This window comes from Neopsephotus bourkii, unplaced genomic scaffold, assembly GCF_033783945.1.
Source record: "Neopsephotus bourkii isolate Nb327-2 ecotype Australia unplaced genomic scaffold, CSIRO-AGI_Nbou_v1 NB_845, whole genome shotgun sequence".
NCBI classification, from domain to species: Eukaryota; Metazoa; Chordata; class Aves; order Psittaciformes; family Psittacidae; genus Neopsephotus; species Neopsephotus bourkii.
The window spans coordinates 2,227,350-2,246,344 of record NW_026901341.1 but is presented as its reverse complement, the minus strand read 5'-3'; the positions used below and the strand labels follow the sequence as shown (position 1 = coordinate 2,246,344).

Here is an 18,995-nt window from a genome sequence, read left to right as displayed (position 1 = left end):
TCATGTTCATTTTCGCACCGACCAGCACCCTCAACTCCTTCTCCGCAAGGCTGCTCTGAATCTCTTCTCTGCCCAGCCTGTAGCTGTGCCTGGGATTGCTCTGACCCAGGTGTAGGACCTTGCACTTGGCATGGTTAAACTTCATGAGGTTGGCATCGGCCCACTTCACAAGTGTGTCGAGGTCCCTCTGGATGGCATTCCTTCCATCCAGCGTATCAACAGAACCGCACAGCTTGGTGTCATCGGCAGACTTGCTGAGGGCGCACTCAATCCCACTGTCCATGTCAGTGACAAAGATGTTGAACAAGACCGGTCCCAACACCGATCCCTGAGGGACACCACTCGTTACTGGTCTCCAGCCGGGCATTGAGCCATTGACCACAACTCTTTGTATGCAGCCATCCAGCCAGTTCTTTATCCACCGAGTGGTCCACCTGTCAAATTTGTGTCTCTCCAATTTAGAGACAAGGATGTCGTGTGACACAGTGTCAAACGCTTTACACAAGTCCAGGTAGATGATGTCAGCTGCTCTACCGTTGTCCATCAGTTCTGTAGCCCCATCATAGAAGGCCACCAAACTGGTCAGGCAGGATTTCCCCTTAGTGAAGCCATGCTGGCTGTCACCAAGCATCTTGTTGATTTTCATGTGCCTTAGCATGCCTTCCAGGAGAATCTGCTCCAAGATTTCGCCAGGCACAGAGATGATAGTGACTGGTCTGTAGTTCCATGGGTCATCCATTTTCCTCTTCTTGAAAATGGGGGTTATATTTCCCTTTTTCCAGCCGTTGGGAACTTCACCTGACTGCCATGATTTTTCAAATATGATGGACAGTGGCTTAGCATAATCCTCTTTTTAATAAGGAATGTTTTGCACACCAGTTCCAACACCTGTAAATTTAATACTTATGGGTGCACAGCCAGCACAGAAGAAGAACAATTTCTTTTCAGCTTATTCAAAGTAAACCATTTATTTTCACTGTGTTTATTCATTTCTGATTGCTCAGAAAGCCAAAAAGCAGCTGGGCTTTTTTTCTGATCTCTGGATGACAAACGCTTCTCGATGGAAGAATGATAAAATGTAAATGCCTGGGTGAATATCATTCAGCCTAAAATACGTTAAACTCTGAGGGTTTGGGAGCATTTTCACAGATACCCACCAGTAGGCTGAATAGTCATTAATAATTAATATTATGACTCTGTGAATCATAATGATTCAGATTCAGCACTTCTAGTTGCAAATCAGATTATTATTTTATTCTTTGACCAGCTCTAGGGAAAGCTCCATAGTATGTAGTGCAAAGAAATAGCCTAAGGGAATAGACCAGGCTGGCATCATTTGCCTAAAACTTGCCCACACTGCTATTGGGTGTTGATCCTTCTGGCAGAAGGTTAAATGCATCCTGCAGAGTCCTTGAAACTAGGGTAGGCACAAGTGGTTCTCCAAGACAAGAGATGACCTAGGGAACAGCAAGAGCAGCTGAGACAGTTGAAGAACCTGGGGTAGGTCTGAAGAGATGTTTCACCCTCAGCATTGTTAGCTCGTTATCATGCCTGTTTTATTGAAACCAAACCACTCAAAGGGGCAGCTCTGGAATCAACGCATTATGTCAGAAAGGTGGCTGTTTAAATGAAGTGTGAGCAGCGCGTGTTTTCAAGCTTCTGTTGTACATGTAATATATGAAGGAATAGTGAAAGCAGCAGGTGTTGTGGAAATTTATGGAGGAGCAGCAAGCCCAGGCGGCAGCCCCACAGGAAGAGCAGTGACAGTTACTGCAGCAGATGGTCTTGAGAATTATGAATGTGGGACCTATCCCCAGCTGCCCCTATAACCAGGTCCTTTTTGAGCAGGAACCAACAAGATGTTGGCTCCAGGCTTACATGGTCACCTTGAGCACTGGGACTGGTGGTGGTCAGGGTAACCAGCCACTCTAGATCCATGCTGAAGAAGGGTGACCTGATCTGTGTATATTGATCTCTGAGCAGTGGTACTGCTGCCGCCTAGAAGTACATCTTGAACCAGTTGGGAATCCCAGAATAGAAGTACTGATAAAGTCTCATGGAGGAATTTAACTACCCAGACATCTGTTGAGTAACAAATACAGCTGAACATGCATCATCGCAGAGGTTCCTAAATTATAGTGAAGACAACTTTATGATGCAGAAAGTAGAGACTCCTGAGGAGAAGCCATCCTGGATCTACAGGAGTATATTAATGAAATTTGCAGATGAAACTTTGCAAGTGCATTAAAAATACAGCGTCACTGTTTTAGGACTGACTTCAGCAGAGTATCATATGTGTTTAGGATGAACTGTCTTCCTTATTTGTTTATTAATTTTGATGGTTAGACAAGTAAACAGAAGTTCAAGCCTACCTTCTGCTGTCTTTAAACCTGTTTGCATCATCTATGCATGCCAGACATTTGAGCTCTGCAGACTCTTAACTAATATACTTTGCAAACATCTCTCTTGGACAACACACAGCTCACAATGGAGATTCAAAGAATTAGAAAAATGGGTAGATAATAGCACTGTGCCATTCCCCTTCAAAAATGCAAGTGTGTACCTTTGCAGAAAAAAATCATTTGAAACAAATGCTGAAGAGGATAAGGAATTTTAAGAAGCAGAAATATTGAAAAGATAATAATGAACAGCAAATAAGGCATGAGTTTTCAATAAGGCACAATAGCAAAGGAGGCCTATAAAATTTTGGAATACAAACAAAGAGATATTACATCACAGGGTAATGTTCAAACAGGCTTTTCTTTTCCCTTGTGGGTTTCAGGAGGTATAAGATAGGCTTGTGCCCTGAAACAAGCAACAAAAAGGTTACACTGATTATAATGATGAACTGACAGTAAGACTTATGAATTTTTGAAAAATCTGTTGGAAGTTTTGATTTACAATGACACTTACTGGAAAAAGCAAAAGCAAAGGAAAAGGCCACAAAACCTGACTTGTATCCCGAAACAAGGGAATCTGTAAAATCTTAGGGGAAAAAAAAATCTCTTAAAATTTCTCACATAAATCAGCTAATCTTTGCCATCCTCAAAGAAAAAACAGCCCTGAGTGAATCCTGCTTCATTCCTCAGATTCAATACAGGGATAATGCCAGGTTTACTCTCTAATGATTCATTTCCTTACATCTGGAGAATGTGTCTTTAAAAAATTTAGGGGGGAAAAACCCAAGGGTTTTGGGTTTTATTTTTTTTCTCTCCTGCCAAGTTTTAATTTGATGCACTCATTTCTCCATTACCGTTCTGCCCCAAAGTTTATTGTCTCAAGCACTACGCAGCATAACCTTTTTCTCATCTCTTCAGGAAGGTAACGTTCCAATTTACATCTGTAATAGCAAGGTATGATCATCTCAGCGGGATGGTAACCGTAGTAATCTTCCTGCTAAAACCCTGTTCATTAGCTTTATGATAAAATGCCTGTGTTATTCCCAGAAAAGAACAAAACTTTTCACTTGTCTACATTAATCCTGACATCTGCTATAGGTCATGTAGAGAAAGAAGTCTAGCTCCAAAAGTGATTCCAATTCGGTGTTGTATTAAGACTATTATCAAATAATTCCACTCCACCTGATCAAAGGCTTTCTCAGCATCTAGTGACATTCATGGTATTGAGCCTTTGCCTTTTTGAAGATTTTAGACTCCCCACAGCATCACCTAAAAGGTCGCTGAGGGGTCAGGGAGTGTTCAGGTCTTTCATGAGAAAGAACCAAGAACTCCTTTTAATCTTAATATTCAACTTCAGTGTACACGTACACACACAAATAAATAATCTTGGAAACACTAATCTTGGTCCAGGCACAAGCAATAGTGGAAGACATTTTTGTCAAAGGTGCAATCTAAGGACTACCTTTTCAAGGAAGGAGTTTGGAAGGAGATGAAAAAAATGAATGAGGATCCCTCTCTGGTTATTACTTTGGTCTGAAGATTGGAGACAAGCATGCTATCAACAAGATAGCAGCAGTGATACACAAGCCACCACTAATGAACTCCCTTTATGTGTCCAGGGAGCCCTTCTAAAGAAAGCCTACAAACACCCGCCTGAAGGCTCTTCTTGCTTCAGACCAGATGGATTTGCTGGCTGTTCTTGCTCAAAGTTAATTTGTAATCTACAAAACCAGTCTTCCATTAATATACAGAAACAAAACCTAAAGGTAAAAAAATGGTGACAGAATATATCAACCTGAAGTTTCAATTTTTCTGTCTGCTGCACCTGAACTGGCATACACAGTCACTGAACTGAGTCTCCAAGGTTTCAGCACTGCAGTGAAAGCAAAGGACAGGAAGAAAAGTCACTTGTGGATCCCAGTTTCTATGAGGGAAGGTATAAAAGGCTCTGAACTGTCCCTGAGCAAGGTTATTAACTTGAAAAGTACTTAGCTGAAACTCTTTCCTGGTGCGTTGACTCATGCCCTCCACTTCAGCAAAGCCAGATTACAGTGATTTGCCAACGATTTTGTGGCTGCAGAATGCAGGAAGGTATTTTAATTGCATTTTCCCCTGTGATCAGTTCTGTTGCCATATTCTGTGGTTGAAATCTTATTGGAATGCTTTAAATAGAACAAAGACTTGGTCGGCTCTTCTGTCCCTTCACCCTTCCTCTTCCCCACCCAAACTGGTCCAGGTTGTTTGGATGGAAATGCTACTTTTATCTAAAAGGCTTTTTGCCTAGAAAGAGACTGCAGATGAACAGCGCCGACAAGAACTCTCTTTAATCACTGGCTGGGCTTTTCTCACTTGGTGTACTTTTCCCAAAGGAAGTACGTTGAAAATTTTGTTTCAAGATTTGAAATGGAGTGGTGTGAACTGACTCAGAGACATCAATATGCTGATTTACCCCAGCTGAAGCAGCACGACACCCCTCCCCCCCTTTGCATTATGTGTGAATCAGCTGTTTAGTAATCAGTGGGATCCAGATTCTGGCGGGTTTACTTCCACAAAGGGCAGGAAGAAGGTTTTTATCACATTTTGCTCTGTGATTGGCTCTGAAGTCTTACCAGTGGATGAAATTTCACTTTGGTCTTATTCGCATTAATACAAAGATGGTTAGACAAATAGTCTCTGCTTGCTCATATATACTCACCTTGAGTACTAAGAGTATGTATAACTTACCTCACTCACCTTTAATGGCCCGTCTAGTGGAGGTGCACAAATGATGATCCTCAGGTCCTTCAACACTCCTGCGACATGGCCTCTTCACTTATATCTCCTGAATCGCCTGGTGGAGCAGCTGATCTCTTTCTGTCAAACAACACCATCACTTCTGTTGCCTGCCTGTGATCGACACCACTCCTGCAAAGTCACAAAGAATTATTTAATATCAGATATCAGTTCCCATGAAATGGTTGTGTGGAAGCAGGACTTGGATTTATGTTGGGGACGAGGAGCGGGGGTGGAAGCATGGGTTGATTAGGTCCCCTTGGTTAGATTGGATCTAGTTCCTATCTTGTGCTAATCCACCCCAGACTCCTGGCGGTAAGATTCAAAGCAGCATAAAGCAGATAACAGGAGAAGGCGAGGGGGCTGGTCAGGGGTGTTTGTAAATAAATCTGGAACCTGGGATCTGCAGCCTGCTTGGTTATGGTTTTGTGAAAACACAATTACAGCATAAAATGAAAGCAGGCTGTGCAATGAAAACAAGAGGAATGCCATCACCCAGGTTGGCTTGTACTGCAAACCACCCTGGTCAATCATCTGAGATGAATGGAGGTATCCGCTGAATAACCTCACTTTGCAACTTTTATGTGAAGGCTTGATAAATGAAGTCAGGGAGAGGTACAAGAAAGTGATTAAAACCAGCCTGCGCAAAAGGCAATGATAACCTCCCTGAGCTTGAAACTTTTTTTCCTCTTCTGCCTGAGTTTGTTGGATAATTAACCCTTTCGTCCTTCGGTCTCTGTACACAAACATTTGTATATTTGCACAAAGCAGCTGCCTCTAGACAAGCAATTTGTCACTGGTAATAAATTGGACTCAGTGGCAAGGCCAGCCGCTTCCAATGGGGATGCTTGCAGCCAGGTACCATGATCTGGAATTTCATAGGGCCCTCACTGTAGCAGAAAATCTTTTCCAAAGTTTAGCTGTCATTTCTTGCCTCTGGGCTCTCTAAGCTGCCCAGTCGCTCACTTGGGCACCTCCTTTTAGACACCCTCATAGAAGAACATGCCCCAGGTCACACTGGCCAAATAGTTTTAGGGGATGTCAGTCTGTTGTTGTAATGAGCTCGAACGGGGTATTATTGTCACTAAAACAATAGGCAATTCTGGCATTATTGTCAAGCAGGGGCCAGGATTTCGCCTTGTGAACCTGGAACCATCATCTGTCATCTCTTGAGGTAAAATCAGTTACTGACTTGAAGGATGACCAGAACATTCAGAAAAGCATTTTACCCATGTATGGCATAGTCAGAGATCAACAGATTTCCCATTCATAGTTATAGTCCACTGCACTCCTAGGTGCTTGCTGGGGTTAAAAAAGAAAGGGACTATCAAAGGGGTCTCACAGGCAGACCTTTGTCCAAATGTGGTCAGAGGCAGCTGCTTATAGTTTGGTTGCTTCACTTTTGGTCTGCCCAACTGCATTAGGATACCAAATCAGGGGCTTATGGAAAAACAGCTGTCGAGAGTCTGAGTCTGAGACGGGCTCTCAGGTGAAGATCTACAAGCCAGCACTAATAAAATATGCAGAAGCTTTCTTGCACATCAGAGAAATAAGCTCTTCTAGGAGGAACCCCCCCCTAGACTTAGCTGAAAGAATGGCAGCAGCACCACTGCCTGTATTGAACAAAGCTCTTTAAACTCTTACTGAGAAGCAAAACCTCGGCTGAGAAATGTCAACAGAGCTTTTACGACAGCCTGAAAATTAATTGTCCTCTGAAATGGCAGTCCTCAATTTAGGCTTAATCTCTCTTGCATTACTCAGGTAGCTATTGTGAAGTATCACCCCGCTTGCTGCTCTCGCTGACAGTTTCTATATCCCTTCACCACGCCCACTGGAAGGAAAACAATCACATAAATCCCTCTTTCAGGGCATGCTCAAACTCGTTTCTTATTGTGGGACAAATTTATGGTTGCATTTACTATGTAATCTTTAAAGGGGACTGGCTGGTGGTTGAAGGTCTAAAATTACAGATGACCTGCGTGTAAGCAAAAGTGGATTTGTTAAAGAATCTGTATTTAAGGGAGGAGGGAAGGGGGTGAGAGGGGAGCTGGATGTTCCTGTGTACTTTATGACCTTTCCTTTAAAAAAAAAAAAAAATACAAAAAATCAACCAAACCAACAACCTTCAGGAAAAGTAGAAAAGCAATTTTCATTCTGCAGCTCTAAATATCTGTTTATCCCACTGCCATGATGTAAGCATGCCCAGTTGGGATGATTTAGCACTCTGCTGATGACTACCAACGGAAGGACTTCATGTGAAAAGGTAGTCTGCCACGGCTAATGGGCTCTTGTTTCAAAGGGATGCTGTGTGTACATTACTAGTGTATGGAGAAGGTGCAGAAAGGCCTCAGCAGACATTAGGAATGGAGTGTTGTTGATGATGAAAAGGCACTTTGCTGTTGAGGGAATGGTGGGAGAGAAAAGGCGTATCTGTCTTTTTGATTAGAAATGCATGCTTCCTTTCATCATCTGAGCTGAAAAATTGGCTTCTGCTCTTGGTTTATGAAACCATTTTTCTTTTCCCTTCCTTCCCAGGTTTGCAAACTCTTTAATAAATTAGTTACTGTGAGGTGCATGGGTGCAACAATCACCTTAGAGGCTTTTCCCAAATGCATCTTTAATATTTTATAAGTATTTAAATAGATTTATTCAATGTGAACAGCCTGATTTATTAACACTGGCACTCTGGCATGGAAAGGGGGTTCAATACAAATTATGTTGTGTCAGAAATTTTTAGCAGCTAGATCTCAATTTACCAATGGATTCTTGGAAGTCAGGAAATAATAGGACCCACTCCATGTTAATATTTAATCAGGCTTTGGTGCCAGATAGAAGCTGTCGAATGAGCGAGATGCAACGAGGGGAGCCCTGTATTACATTAAAATATACATCATGTGTGTTCTTTTCTTAGATGGGAGGTAGAAGTGGGTCAGTTATTATGACAAGTAAGAGGCTCAGACCTGCCACTGAATAAAGATGCTTTGTCAGGTTCTGAGAGCTGACTAGATGAACTTAAAATCTCATTGCAGACATGTGTGGGAAACCTGAGTTACCAGGTATGGAACTTGTTTCCCTTTTGATGTCCTGGGTCTAATAGATGCCTTTCCTTGTGTGTATTCAGAAAATATTATACGACAACAGAAACACTGAACCTGACATGATAGCAGAGCTGTTTTGTAAAGCACTTTATAACGATGCAGTGAGAAGGGTGCTATTAAACCAAATGCTGTCCTGCACAACTAATGTACCAAGGGAAAGGATGGCTTTACTGGGCCTCTGTAGGTCAGTACTCTGTAGGTTATTGTTACCCGAAATTCATTTTCACTCTAGAGTGCCTAGCCTGGTACATTACCCTCATAAAAACAACTTGAATTTATTTCTGTATGGAAACACCAGCCAATTTTCCCAGTGCAGATTTTGGGTGCAAATTTAAAATTCAAGGAAGCTTGGAGCAAAGTTTTTCACAGTAGTGTTCACTCACTTGAATGGAACAGATGAACGTAAGGGCATGATTGCAGAATAGCTCTGCATATCAGCAGGGCTTTCCTAAATCACTGCTCCCAGTGTGGAGCCAGTCAGACGAGTTAGGAGACTGTTCAAAAACTGGCAACATCTGATTTCAGCTGTGTACTACTGACACAGCCTCCCCAGTCCATCCTGCAAGGCAGGGGCTAAATAGGTGAATGAAGAGTAAAGAAGAAAGCTTCAGTCAGCAGCAGTGGGACTGCACTGGATAAAGAGGACATCTCAGATGCCATTGTTCTTTCCCTGGAATATTTTAGGATGAGCCAGCAATGAAGAAAACTCCAGCAGTCAAGACTGCCTAGCCATAATTGTATGCTCATGTGCAAGGGTTGAGTTCTTTGGAGCATATGAACTAGGGTGGTGTGATTGAAGTGCCTGGAATAACACTGGTGGCCACTGGCTGAAATTTTGACCTGTAGCTTAAGTTCTGGGACAGTGAGCTAGTCTTCCAGTAGAAACTTTATTCATTTCCTTTTCTCATTTAATTATGTTTATTTCTATTCCTTTAAACATGTAATGTGTTTAGTTTCCCTGTGTGCTTGCTTTATTTGAAGAAAGAAAGAAAAGTTGAACTGCTATTCCTTTGTAATATTAATATTAAGAAGGCTGGACAATGCTCCAGTAGGACAGCTGGGTCAGGAAAAGACCCCACTCCAGACATTTGGTTCTGCCACAGTTTGCTTGGAATGGCTTACTGTAAGGTTAGACTACCAGTGAAGAACTCCTTAGTTTGTGCTGTGATAGTTGCCTGTTCTTGTTAGTATCATGTTCTGAATCCTTTAAACTTAGTATTTGAAAGGGGGGAAGATAAATGGAGCACAACACTGTGCGTGATTTCTTTATGCTGTTTATGGTTAAGTTGAATTTGTTTTTGTGGAGAGTATAACTAAGGTTGTTTTGACGAGATGGTGGTAGATCCAGAGCTGGATCAACTCTACCTATGTTACCACTTAAAGGTCTCCACCCAATCTGCCAAAAGCCAGGCTGGCTGCTCAGAGTGGGATTGTTACTCTCTTCTACATGGTAGCAGTTTTAGCTATTATTAATATATACTTCTAGAGTTCCTTAAAAGTAAACAGATATTATGACCTACTTCATAGAAAACAGTAATACAGAGTTGCACCTTTATCAACTGTGAGAACAAACATAATTCAGAAAAGAATAAACTTGTTTCCATTACAGGGAGGAAGTGTGTCCCTTGGCATACAGGATTGTATGGTTACAGGTTTGGGGCACAACAGGTCCAGATTTCTATTGAAGTATCAGCCATGCTTTCCTGCCTCTGGACAGCAGTTACTTAGGAGTTACCTATGTTTTGATGGGTAAGGAGACATGTCTTTCTGCTTTATCCTGTTAAGATTACCTGCAGTTTAGGCTGTCATTTGCTGCTTGTGTGATTGAAAAAAAATAACACCAAACCATGCCAAACCATGCCACAAAGTTAACTTCTAAATTCACTTATTTGCTTCTTTTCAACCACTGCAATTTTGAGTATCTAATCTCAACACTCTTAGTAATGGCGTTTTAAGGCTTCACTGTAGCACCTTGTGTTCAAGGAAGGTGATCTCTTTAGTAGGCATTTTGATAGAGTCACAGCAAATAAGACTGTATTACTTTTATCTCAGGAAAATAATTCCATCACCTACTCCAAACTCAAATACGTATGAGCATATGCTCCTAAAATTTTTTCAAGCTAGGGCTGGGTGGGAAAGAAGTAGGTGAGAAGAATATCAGAGGGAATAGGGCAAGTTTCACAGTTCAAATATATAAAGCTTAGCTATATTGGTATTAGGAAAAATACTAGGAGAACTATTGTTATTAAAACACCATAGAAAGGTAAAAAGGTTTTATAGTTAATTGTTTTTTCAGGTAAGTTTCACTGTTCAGAAGTTCATCTGGACCTGTAAAGGATTTGGCCAGCTAGAAATATGCCTGAAAGCACTTAAATTGCAGCCTCCTTCTTCCCAAAGGAGACAGCAATTGAAACAGAGGAGCATCTTCCGATGCCTCCCACTGATCAGGGGATTTCTTGGAGAAATGGCCTCACTCTGGTCTTCAGGACAATTACAAGGTACTACTTTGTGCGTGAGCGAGGCCAAAGCAGCTATCTAGGAAATCTGAATGTGATTTTAATTATAGCTTTTATTATTGGAGCAGCCGTAACCAAGATTGTAACAGTCAATTATATATGGAGCTTTATTGGCAAAGGGTGTTTAATATTAAACAATCATGGCTAACCGTGAACATACCTGATATAATAATGAACTTTATTTGAAAGATCAGCATGAGATAAAGGAGTTAAATTTAGCTGTACAGTCTGTAACAATAACACAAGGGGATATCGTGAATTCATTTTATTTGGAAACAGAAAACTCTGGATGTTGTTAGATTATCTTTTTGAGAGCATAACGTAAATGTTTGGTAACCAGAGATTTGTATTGCTAGAGAGAATCACTTTCACTAAAGCCACAGTAACCGAATGTTTAAATGTGCAGGGCTGAACTGTCAAAGCACGTAACAACATCTTTAAATAAAATGAAAGCGGCTAGAGCTGCTTCTATCAGTGTCCTCCTCTGACAGCTGCTTAAGGTTCAGTTCTGTTCCTGTTGAAGTCAGTGGAGAATCTCCTGGTAACCTGAAATGATTCATGGCATGGACCTTACCAGAAAAAACAGGGGAAGTCTCAAAGCATTGAGAAAGGTGCACTGCTGTCCCACAGCATGTGGGTTATTTGTACACATGCAGAACGATATTGCCAACCCACAGCATTGATAAGTGTAGCTAGAGTCCCTTGCAAGAGCCTTACACCTCCTCCATAAGATTTTTTCAGTCTTCCAGTTCTAAGTCACTGGAAACCTTTGACAGTCACAATACCCAGGTTTTCAGCTTAACTAGAGGCTCAGAAAACCTCTTACACTATTTCTAGTTTCTTTTCATTAAAGCTGTCAATCTCTGATAGCTAATGGTAGGCTCAAATCAGAAAGGCTCATGTGGCAAAATCTGCCCTAACTCCACAGCTATGAAGCACTGAGGAAGTAAGTGCTGACCAGCCCATATTCCTGGTATAGCAGTGTTGGTTGGTTTTTATTTTAACTTTATATTTGTGTCAATGGCTACATGGACTATTTGGCCTAAATGTGAGTCCTGGTGCAAGCAAGGAGGCAGGATGTAAGCCAGCTTTAGGATGCAGGGACAAGGCAGGCTGTCCTAGGCATGACCAGGATCTGTGCAGTGGCTTTTACCTGCAGACATCCTCAAGACCTCACTTCCAGACTGGCAGGAGGATGAGCCACATTCTCCTCTTCAGTCTCATTTTTTCAATTCTTAGAGGCTAAGCTAAGAGCCAGTATTATGGATTTATATCTGGGCTTTCTCTTCAGTCCCACTCACCTTCTGATTGCTGCTGTTTGGACCTGGTAGACCAATATTCTGCAAACAGATGGTGTCTTTTATCAGCATGTAAACTGAAATACTCCAACCAGAGCTCCTTCCTGCTTCTTGGTTTCTAAAATGCAGCTCAAATTCTTAATTGGGTAACCTGAACTTCTCCATAATCTGCGTATCAGCGTGTATGGATGTAATGGACATGTCAGTGCTGTGTACACTAACACTTTTAAGTCATATAATGGGCCTGTTCACTAGAAGAATAAACACACCATGCAATTTAACTGCAAGCTGGAGGGATACAGAGGAGAATGTTCACTGAAAGGTTATCTACAGTTTAAAAGCAGTTATTTTCCTCTTGCAGTTTTTGAGGGTGATCTGCAGCAGAGGTACCTCCTTAATTTTGAGAATTGATTGTCTAAAGGAAAGGAAATGTAGGGAATTTCTTCTTGCAAGCACTTTTCAGCTCTTAAGAGGCTTTTGTGCTGCCTGTGCGAGCCTACAGATGGATGCTGCAGAATACAGTACTTTAATGCAGAGAAAAGGATTAGGAAAAAAACCTCAAAGGTGTAAAATATAACAAAAGGCAATATTTAGCATCACACTGGTAGAAGAAACAGCTGAAGTCAATGGGAGCTTGATCCATGAAAGCACAGCAGGACCATGCCATATATAGGAAAGCACAAGCTGTCAAAATTAAGTGTGTAGTTTATGGTATGCTTTTTGTTTGAAATAACATATTACCTCCTATTTATAGTAAAGCAGACTAAACAGTTCTATATGTCTGCATTTAAGATTTTTAGACAGAGAGTAAGGATACCTTTTACCTGGAAATTGTAGAGTCAGAGCTCAAAATTGTTAGCAGTGATACAAATGAATACCTGCGATTTTACAGGCATATAAATCTCAAGCTTCTGCTTACATAGCCCCGCTCTGTCTGCAGTATTGGCTGGATCTGAAGATCACTGCTGGAGGACTTCTAGGAAACAAATGAACTTGCAATGCATAGTATCTTAAAGGAAACTATAAATGGGATAGGTCAAGGACTAGGCATGTAAGCGACAGGAAAAAATCTTCCTTTTAGTTTATACAACTCCTGCTTCCATGTCTGTGCAGATTCCTAATAAGGAATAGTAACTTTTTGAGGCACTAGGCCTGTACATATTTCCTGACCTTATAATTCTCACAGTTCTAGACATTCCAAGGTAGGGGGTCATTCAGACAGAGTTGTAATTTCTTGTGCATATTTATTTCCAAAGTATCTTTTGCATAGTTTCCCAGTGAAATCATGTGCTGGGGCTGGGGAATGCTAAATAGGTTATTTTTCAAGCTTGCATATAAAGGGCCTGTCAAAATGGACTGTTTTGGACTTATCAAGTAAAAGTGCTGGAGCCAAACCATGTTGTTTGTAGCTTGTCCTTCCCAACCCCTCTATGAGCTGTGCTCCCAGCCTTCCAATGGGAGGTGACATAAGAAGGTTAAGGAGCTCTGGTTTTGTTATCAGTGAGGATTTTAATGATGATAAAAGTCTTGAAAGCATACATTGGCTCAAGAGGAGTGTGACCTGAGCCTTCCCCAAAACCACTACTTTTTTTGTTAACCCTTTGGCATTATATTTTTGCTCCTTTTCCTTCCCATTCTGTAAATAAACACGCGACCAATTTTAGGGGGAAAAGGTTGTAGAAACCCGCTTCTCTGTAAATAACCTTAACTGGTTGTGAAAGCACATTTTGAATTCATTTTCTCAGTCCTTCAAGACACATACTTTTTTTTTTTTTTTGAAGCAATTACATTTATCTGATCAAAGAATTAAAATACATTAGGGACCAACCAAGATATGAATTTCAAATATTCATTTCTCAAAATCCATCAACCAAGCAGCAGCTAGAAGTTATCTACTGTCTGAAAGAGGTTTATAGAAAGTATTTGTCTGGCAGTTTTCAAAAACAAAAATATCTCTGTTAAAAATCCTGCAGATAATGTATTCATCAAAGAGAAGCTAAACTTGAGAGGAAAGAGTTTGCACTTAATGCTGTGTATGCCCTGCTCAAAGCAGCATTAAGGAAGGTTGATCAGACTTCAGCTTTTATCAAGATGTGTCTAACTAATCTAAATTGAAACATGGGCACTTTCTTTCTGAACTCCAAACGCATATAATACATTTGGGACTGAGATTTTCAAGCTCTTGTTGAAAAGTAAGTGTAGACTTTCTGCTTGCAAAAATTCCTGTGAAAAAAGTCTAACTTTTTTCTAAGCATTTGAAAAGAATGGCAAGCAGAAGATCCTGTGGAAACTGGAGAGTGTTTTCACAGATTGCTGGTGACAGTAAGTATCATTTTATAAAACACCAGTTAGGCTGCCTATGACATATGGAGACAATTTCTGCCTCAGCTATATTTACCTTTCCCTTTGATCTAATGGGAACAGCTCATGTATATTGAGGCAGAGCTTGGTCTACACTATCCTGTTTGGTTTGCGCATTGAAATAAGTTTGGAATAGCTAAGCTGACACGTGCTGTTGTAACTAAGAGGACAAGATGGTGCAATGAGCCTGATTTAGTCATGTGGAGGGACAGTTACGAGGTGATATGAATGAAATGCATTAAGTGCTGGCTTTTTCCTTTATCATTAGAGAATCAATGAAATGTAAGACTGGAAGCAAACTCCGTAGGCCATATATTCCATTCTCCTGCTCAAAGGCAGGATCAATTATACAGCCATCCCTAGCAGCCATTTAAATAAAATATTACTGGAATGAAGAGATATTCATTATATTTAGAAGGGGGAATACTACTAGCATAGTTCGTTACTTACTTTCTGGAAAAGAAGGAAAAAAACATGAAACAGGTTATTCCAGCTCTCTAAGAGTTATCATTCAAATTAGTTTGCTGATTTGCTTGGGATCATTGGAGAAGCCTGACTGGAAGATATAAGTGGAATATAAGACAGTGGAAGTGAAATATAAGGAGATATGATCATAGAAAGGCAAGGGAACAGGTTGAACAGGCTTCCGGTTGAGGTGATGAGCTCCAAAGGCAGAAGTGTATTTAGGCAACAAATGAGCACATGGAATTCAAAAGCATAAAGAGTTGTGTGTTGTAATTTTGAGCTTTGAATTACCAGGTGATCCTTTGATTACAGGAAGGTTTGAAGTGAGATTTTGTATGGCTTGCCTCTTTTAATTAGTATCGGAGATGTGTGTGTGTGTACGTGTCTGCTTACACAGCACTGATTTTATTCCTCCAAAACGAAAAAGCACAACAATTTGAAGATTCTTTAAAAAAAATGTTTTAAAGTTTCTTAAAGTAATGCAGGAGCCAGAGAAGAACAAAGACTGTTGCATTTGCACATGAACCCTGCTTGCCTCTGCTGTAGTCATATCACTGTAAAGCTCCCTGCCTGATTGTCATGGTTTTTCTAAAGCCAGCCCATTTTATTTGACTTTTATCAGAGCTGCAGTTTTCTCTGCTCTACTTTTAAGTGCAAACACTACAATTATTTGCAGAGTGTTATTGGTCATTTATTTTATCAATCGAATATTCTTACAGTATGCATCTTAATACCACTATTAACTGTTTTGGGTCATTTCTTATTTGTATACTAAAAAACTGCTTCCAGTGTTATTGCTTATTGGTCATAATCAATTAGGGAAGTTTGTAGACTATGGCAGTCTTATATAAATACACTGGCAAAGTTCACCTCCTATGATTTCTGACAATTAAATTGTTCTGTCACTTTGGGACCTTCATTAATCTCAACTTGTCATCCTTGTTTATGCAGGTTATAATGGCCTGTGTGTGTAAGTGAAATGAGATGCTAAAAGCCCTTGGCTGTTTAACTCTTTGATGAAAGTCAAGCAGGAATATGTTGTTGAAGGGAAAAGTTGATTTCTTTTTTTCATCTCCCAAAATAGCACCATAGAACTTATTGCACTGTTTAATGACTAGCTATGAAATAAGCCAAGGAGAAGTTTTACAGAGGGGTGAAGAAAAGAGTTGGTAGTGTTATCACAGTCCTTTGTGTATCTGCATGAGTGCACATAGAAATAAAGACATGGCAGTGCAGATTACCTTCTCTACCAAAAAAGAGGTTTGAAGACATCATGTTCCATCAGCCAGAGATCTTCAGATAACATTGCAGGATCAGCGTAACTCAGGTGAAAGACATGGCTAAACTCTCTTGAAATTTTGAAATGTGTTAGTGGCAGGCCCTTCAATTTGGGTGGTTCTGACAGACTGATTACTTGGGACCATTGCAGATGTACTTCTGAGGACTTTGGGAAGTGAAAATACATTTGCAGAATTTAATTTAATATATAACTTCCAGGGGGAGGATAAACTTTTTTGCGTTATCGCCTAGAATTTGAAGACCTGCTTTCTGATGTCTCCAAATGCAGATGGTGGTTTATTATCTTCTGCCCTTTACTGCACCCTTTAAGGTCTTAAAAGGCTTTCTAGAGTGTTCACTCTACAGCACCAACAATGTTACTTGTATAAGCCTCTTACTGATCCTTCCTCCTGGAGTGGCCTATGAACTGTCATCAGATTCTCACCTGGCACCATGCACTGAAGGTGTAGGTACCTTTTATTCCATACCATTTATCAAACCTAGTATTTCCTCTTGGACAAGTGCCTGCTGAAGTTGAAACTTATCTTTATTCTTATTTAATCTTCATTCTTATTTGCAATTGGAAATGAGGGGCCAAGTAAAAGCGAACAGTGCATTGTCCCATGCTGCCATAGCTGGAGATGGAGCACAGGTCTCCTGACCTGTTCAGAGCCTCCATCCATTTGCAGCTGGCCAAGGTTAAAAAATAGGAATAGCCATAGAGTTATCCATCTCAAATCTAAAAGGAGTGTAATGATATGCTATTCTCTGCACCCTGAGAAACATACGAGTGACATCCTCTCTCTGAGCACTAATTACCATAATTCTTAGACCAGAGAGAGATCCAGAACACTGCACAAATTATCACCCAATATCTTTAATAAATGTGGATGGTAAGTTACTTGCAAAGGTGCTGGTTAATAATCTGGAACGCATATTCCCAGACCTAATTCATTTCAGTCAGGTGGGATTTATTAGGAATTGGACTGTCATGCAGTAGTATGAAGCAACTCTTCAGTACAGTGAGTTCACACAGAAGCAAAGGAGAAGGCTGATGTGTCTCATCTTAGACCATAAGGAGACAAACTGTTTCTGACTTTTCTGAAAGTTTGACTATGGACAGCTCTTTGACACTGTACAGTAAAAGCCAGTGGCACCCATCAATCTAGTGTAAAATTGCCGATGCCACTGGGTTAACGGCTAGGCTTCCTCAGTTACAAAAAGAAGTGGCAGAGCTTCTCTCCCATTTCTGCTTGATCCAGAGTTCACATCATTATTGCATTTCTCTCTTCTTTTATGAGATTATTTTATAAAGAAAAACAAATCCCAAGTGCCTCAGGGATGCCCGTTTTGGATGGGGCTGCCTTTCTTCCTTGCTTAGAGAGAAAATGAAATGATGGGCTCCCACCAAAGATGCCTCAGTGTGTGTGCCTGAAGTTCAGTAGAATAAATGCAGGTCTTGGAGGCAAACTGCCAGATGTTATTTGTCGAAGCTGCCTCTAGGCTGCTCTGAAGCATACCAACACATGTGTCAGGGCAGAAAGAGAGTCAGGGCAGCTTTCCAATTTTTCTTGCTCCCAGAGGCTCTCCAGGGGAAGCTGAGTTTAGGAATAGAGAAGCAAAGACTATAAAAATGAGAGATTGGTGTCTTTTAGGTTCTAATGCTGAGGCAACTAAAAAGCATCATATATGTAATTTCATCTTAAATTTTGAACACAAAACAATATACATGTCTTTCTAGATACTTCAGCCTGTGGTGAGGTACATAAATCAGATGCAAATGGTAGTGCTTGCTCCTGCAGCTGTGGGGACAGCATTGCTAGTGCTGTTTTGACAATGCCAGCTGATTGTATGCTTCAGGAATGAGGTAAAGCTTTAATGGCATTTCAGTAAGACTTTTAAAAGTCCACACTGGATTTTACTCGGGATCATGCTAAGAAAATCATGAGTTTAGCCAGTTCATTTCCACCCACTGCCTTCATAGATACATATAAAGCAAACAGACAGATACATTTATAGTTTTGGTTGCAAAATAAGAGAAAAATGCTTGCCCAAACAAACATAACATAGTGGTGAAGCACTGTTCTTGAACTAACAACCCCACAAAGATGATATTGCGTATATTCTTCTTACATTATCATCTTTCCATGAACTGTCAGTTTACTTAGACTGATTATCTATGGAGAAAGCCTATTTTTAGCATGTGTTTGTACACTGGCCAGTATAACTAGATGATGGTGTCTAATAGTTGCCTCTCAAAAGTGAAAAGACAGAACTGAATGTCATTTAAGAAGGGAACTCTCAAAAAAGTTTACCATACAATACAGAGGGTGAATATTAAGTATTTATCCTCAATTTCTTTGCAATAAGATAAAGCATTAAAGAAATGACATTGATGTATTTGTTATCCTACATGATAGTTTTCCTTTTTTTACCCCCTCTTGCAGCTTTACCTTAGTGACATTCTCCATCTTAATGTTTGCATCAGACACACTGGTACTATGTAAATTACATTTAGTACATAATTATGCACAGCCGCTAGGTTGCATAAATAAATTCTCATCAGTTTTGCATGTGAACCCTGAAATGAGTACACCTGTACTAGCTCAAGACCTGTAAACTGATTAATTGCACCAGGACCATTTAGCTGGGGTGGGATTCTGCACTGAGCTGTTCCACTTCCAGGATTTGGTCTCCCATGTCTGCACAATATAGTGTCATCTTAGAGATGTATATGGGGATAGATCAGAAAACAATTACCACCCCTCCAAAAGTGGTCACAGAGAGTGAAGCATAGCGGTGGTGCTC

General features: G+C 40.5%; 1 long non-coding RNA gene across 1 annotated transcript in view; it reads left to right on the top strand.

Annotated features, from left to right (window-relative positions):
• Positions 1-18,995, top strand: part of LOC133213768 (uncharacterized) — a 93,179-nt gene that overhangs the window by 7,898 nt on the left and 66,286 nt on the right. Inside the window, exons 4-5 of the long non-coding RNA XR_009725885.1 lie at positions 4,019-4,165; positions 8,083-8,227. This is a non-coding gene — a long non-coding RNA (uncharacterized LOC133213768). The remainder of the gene's footprint in view (positions 1-4,018; positions 4,166-8,082; positions 8,228-18,995) is intronic.